The sequence below is a fragment of the Physeter macrocephalus genome, chromosome 19 (assembly GCF_002837175.3).
Source record: "Physeter macrocephalus isolate SW-GA chromosome 19, ASM283717v5, whole genome shotgun sequence".
NCBI classification, from domain to species: Eukaryota; Metazoa; Chordata; class Mammalia; order Artiodactyla; family Physeteridae; genus Physeter; species Physeter macrocephalus.
Window position 1 is genome coordinate 10,061,340 of NC_041232.1, and position 5,288 is coordinate 10,066,627.

A 5,288-nucleotide genomic window follows, 5' to 3' on the forward strand; every position below is an offset into this window, starting at 1 on the left:
GTCCCCTGCATCGGCAGGCGGACTCTCAACCACTGCGCCACCAGGGAAGCCCCCCAGCGGCTCTTATATAAGAAACAAAAGCAGCCTAGAGGCCCAGTCTGCTCTGCCCCTACCTACCTCCTGGCCTGTAGTAGGGTGGGATACCCTCTTCTCTAGACGCAATGGACCTTCTCTCAGCTCCTTGATTGACGTCCTCATGCTTCCTCGCATTTCAAGGCTTTTGCCCCTGCTGGTCTCCTCCTCCTGGTATGCTCCTCCGCCCCCTCCCTCCCCCAGCCTTGCCTAGTTAATTCTTACTCTTCTTTCAGATCTCAGCAGAACTTGACGCCCCCCTACAAACCCAAATGAAGTCAGTGCCTTCAGGTGACTAATCGTTCTGTTTTTCTTCCAGGGACGGAAGGGTTCTTGGGATACAGCTCTTCCTGTTTTCAAACCAGAAAAGCCCCCAGCAAAGTAGGACAAGTTGGTCACCCTCTCAGTGCCTAAGAGTGCCTTGTGCACAGTAGACAGTAAGGGAACCGCAGTGTGTGAACCGCAGCTGTCAGTCCCACTCGGGAGGCAGCGGCTGTTGCCGAGCCCCAATTATGCATTTCCAGGCACCTGGGGCAGCCTGGGATTAACAGCAGCTACTGTTTACCAACCGGTTACTTTGTGCCTTGCCTGGTGTTGAATCCTGTCAGCCCTCCCCGTTTAATTAACAACCACCCGAGTTACTCTTATGGTTCTCTTTTTAAATTTTTTGAGGTGAAATCCCCATTACATAAAAATAACCATTTAAAAGTGAGCAATTGGGACCTCCCTGGTGGTGCAGTGGTTAAGAATCCGCCTGCCAACGCAGGGGAGACAGGTTCGAGCCCTGGTCCAGGAAGATCCCACATGCCGCGGAGTAACTAAGCCGGTGCGCCACAACTACTGAGCCTGCGCTCTAGAGCCCGCGAGCCACACCTGCTGAAGCCCGCGTGCCTAGAGTCCCGTGCTCTGTAACAAGAGAAGCCCCCGCACCGCAACGAAGAGTAGCCCCCGCTTGCCGCAACTAGAGAAAGCCCAAGCGCCGCAACTAGAGAAAGCCCACGCACAGCAACGAAGAGCCAACCCAGCCAAAAATAAATAAATTAATAAATTAAAAAAAAAATGAGCCATTCAGTGGCATTTAGCACATCCACAATGTCGTGCCACCACCACCTCTAGTTCCAAAATATTTCCATCACCCCAGAGGAAATCCCTTAACCATTAAGCATTTACTCCCCATTGCCTCCCTCCCTCCAGCCCCAACAAATCTGTTTTCTAACTCTGTGGCTCCTGGATATTTCATATAAATGGAACCTTATAATACGTGGCCCTTTATGTCTGGCTTCTTTATCATTCCCTTTAATAGATGATGAAATTGAGGCTCAGAGAAGCAGAGGAACCTCAGCGAGGAAGGGGAGGAGCCAGGTGTTGGAAGCCCCACATCTAACCATTTGGCGATACCCACCTCCACCTGAGCTGCTTTTCCCACCTTACCCTCTTAGGATTCTCTGAGTTAAAGGCAAACCAGAGCAAGGGGTCCAATGCTAAGCTTTAAAAAAAAAGTGGTAAAATGTACCTAACAAAATTTACCATTTTTTTACAGCCCCTCACCAATTTGCTACTTTTCAGTGTACAATCAGTGGCATTAATTATATTCACAATGTTGTGCACTATCTATTTATAAAACATTTTCATTATCCCAAACAGAAACTCCGTAACCACTAAGGAATAACTCCCTACACCCATTCTGTCTCTATGAATTTGCCAATTCTAGGTACCTCAAATGTGTGGAATCATACAATATTTGTCCTTTTGTGTCTGGCTTCTTTCATTTGGCATAATTCTTCAAGGTTCCTCCATGTTGTAGCACGTATCAGTACTTCATTCCTTTTTATGGCTGAATAATATTCCACTGTATGGAAAGACCATGTTTATCCATTCATCTGTTGCTGGATACTTGGATTGTTTCCACCTTTTGGCTATTGTGAATAATGCTGCTATGAACATTGGTGTACAAGTATCTGAGTCCCTGCTTTCATTTCCTTTGGGTGTATACCCAGGAGTGGAATTGTTGGATCGTAATTCAATGTTTAGCTTTTTGAAGAACCACCAAACTATCTTCCATAGTAGCTGTGCCATTTTACATTCCTACTAGCAAGGCACAGGGGTTCTGATTTCTCCACATCCTCACCAACATTTGTTATTTTCTGTTTTTTTGATGATGGCCATCCTAATGGGTGTGAAGTGGTATCTCATCATCAATACTAAGCTTTTGAGGCTGATCAAGAAGTTGGAGATGGGAGCTGGGTCTAGTGGAAAGTGAAGATTATTCCAGGAGGAAAATAGAAGCTAAGGGAAAACTGGGTATCATTGGGGGTACCTAGACCTGAACGCACAGAGAGATGCAAGACACTCACAAGCTCAGGCCCGTTTTCAAATAATTTATTAGGAATTTAAAACTGAAAATAAAACCTGGAAAAAGAAGTTACAGATGTGGAGAGAAGAGACACCGGAGGGTGGTAACTTGCTGGCTTCGAAACACCGTGTAACATCTTTTTAAAAAATTTCCCAAACAAATCAGAAAACGGAATTCCAGGGCCCTGAGCCCATGGATGGGCCCAGTGGGGTGGGGGAATCACAGGAAGGGGAGGAGAGGGAAGCTAAGTCTCTTATGACTCAGCTCAAACGTGTAGAAAATTAAAAATAAAAACCAATAAAATGCAGCTTCTCTTTTATTAGGAAACATTTAAAAAAACAACGAAAAAAAAAAAACCAAAAAAACACAAACAGCCGCGCATCTCGGTAACAAAGATTATTGCTTTGTGTTCTCAGGGCTAATAGGTTAAGCACCTCACACAGACAATTAACTCTCCAAAGGGGGTTTTCACGGGCAGGGACTATAATGGGGAAGGGGGCTTAGGACCCCAGCCTCAGACCTGGGGGAGAAGACACAGAGCGGGGGGACGACGGCGGGGGGGGACCTCAGCCCTGCCATGCCAGCCTGGTCACTCGCTGTTCATGAAGAGTCACGACCTGAGCCTCTTTTTCCTTTGAAGGGGGCTCGGGGGGCTTGGGGCAGCCAAGGGGCTCTGGCCACGGGACCATCCTGGTGGGGAACTTCAGTGAGAGAATTTGGGGGTTCCCTGAGAAGCCCTTTGCTTTCCCCTGGGGTCCGCCCCTTCCCAAAGCGCCCCCCCGCCCGATGCCCACTTACGGGGGGGCTCAGGGCAGAAACCATGAAGGCCCGACTAGGTAGGGGGCAGGGGGAGACCTTTGGAGAGTTAATTCCTTTCCAGCAGTGGCTCCAGGTGAGCCCTTCTCTTCCCTCGTTCCCACACTGGGTTTTCGGGGTGAGTGGGCCCAAGGCCTTGACCCCTAGGGCCTGAGAGAGCGGGCCTGACTCGGCCACAGTTGAGGCCTGCAAGCTTACAGTAACGGTGTCTGAGGAAGGTAGAGAAACACGGTGGAGGGGAGACCTTTGCCGGGTGGGGCGAGGCGATGCCCTCACCCCCAAGGGGTCTTAGAGAGGGGTGTGGGCTTCACCTCACAGTATTTACATATGATACAGGACGGGATGGTTCCAGGGTCTCGGCCTGGCCTACGCAGCCCTGTCCTCCTCTCCAGGGCTGGAGGGAGCTGGCCAGGGGCCCGCACCCACATAGACATTTTGTTCTCAGCTGGTGGGGGGGGCACCTGGCCCCTTGCCCCCTGCGGCCTGGGGCTTCACATTCACAAACCTAGAAATAGTTTTAAAAAACGGTTTCTTTAAAAAAAAAAAAAAAAAAAAAAGGAAAGAGAAAAGGAGGGAAAATGGGAATAAAAAACCAGGGTTGTGGCTGCGGCCTGTAACAGGCCCCCTCCGCCCTCACTCTAGCTATGCACAAATACAAAAGCCTTCTCGGGAGTCCTAGGGGGGCGCGGCAAGGAGAGCAGGGTGTAGACCCGACAGGGGAGGGGAGAACCAGAGGCGGTGGGGGGCAACTGGCTAATCCAAAATAAATAAAAGCGGGCAGGGCAGGTCAGGGGAGGCTGGGAAAGAGGGCGAGGTTAGTAGGGGAGCCAGACGATGGATGTCCGGCGGGGGCGGGCAGCAGGGCAGGGGCCGGGGTGGGGGGGGAGGGGGGGAGGCAGTCGCGTCCGAGTCGCTGCGGGGGAGGGGAAGGCGGCTGCGGCTGAGGTGTCCCCGCCCCCTTGCTGGCTCACTCGTGTGGTCCTCAGTCAGCTGCAGGCCGGGACGCTGGAACACAGCGGCAGGTTATGGGTGTGCTGCCCCCACGCCTCTCTGCGGCCCCCACAACACAGGTATCCTCTTGCAGCCCTCTTTCCCTAATCGCCTCCTAGGCAAGCTTTGTTCGTACACTTCGCATTTTCTGTTCCGTTTGAAACCCTCCTTCCCATAGATTTTTGAATGGCTGGATTTGTTCAAACGTCACCTTCTCAGAGATGCCCTCTGAACCCCTAAAGTAGGTAGACCCCTCACACACAATTTGGAATGATCTCACTTGCTCACTTGATTTTTGTCTGTAGTGAGAGAGGGGCCTTGTTTTGTCTTCTACATCCCCCTTTTCTGGAATAGTGCTCAATAAATAGTTGTTTGAATGAATGAATGAACAAAGGAAATGTCACTGGGTCACAAAGTGCCCCACCATACACAGCATGATGACTGTGTGTGAGCAGGGTCCTCCCGTCCCCTCACTCTCTGTATACGCATATATGTTGATAGTATCCTGTTTTACCAGTTGAGTAATACTCCATTGTATGCATGCAGTCTGTTTAACTGCTCTCCTATTGATGGGCATTTCAGTTATTTGCAGTTTAAAAAATAAATGCCTAGAAGTGGAATTATTGTGTTAAGGGCATGAATGTTTAGTCCGGATAAACCTGCCCTTTGGAAAACCTGAGCCAATTTGTAGCCCTTATCATTGCTGGGCATCATCACTCTTAAAAAATCTTCGGGGACTTCCCTGGTGGCGCAGTGGTTAAGAATCCGCCTGCCAAGGCAGGGGACACGGGTTTGAGCCCTGGTCCGGGAAGATCCCACATGCCGGGGAGCAACTAAGCCCGTGTGCCACAACTACTGAGCCTGCGCTCTAGAACCCGCGAGCCACAACTACTGAAGCCCGTGCGCCTAGAGCCCATGCTCCGCAACAAGAGAAGCCACCACAATGAGAAGCCCGCCCACTGCAATGAAGAGCAGCCCCTGCTCGCTGCAACTAGAGAAAGCCCGCACGCAGCAACGAAGACCCAACACGGCCAAAAATTAAAAAAAAAAAAAAAAA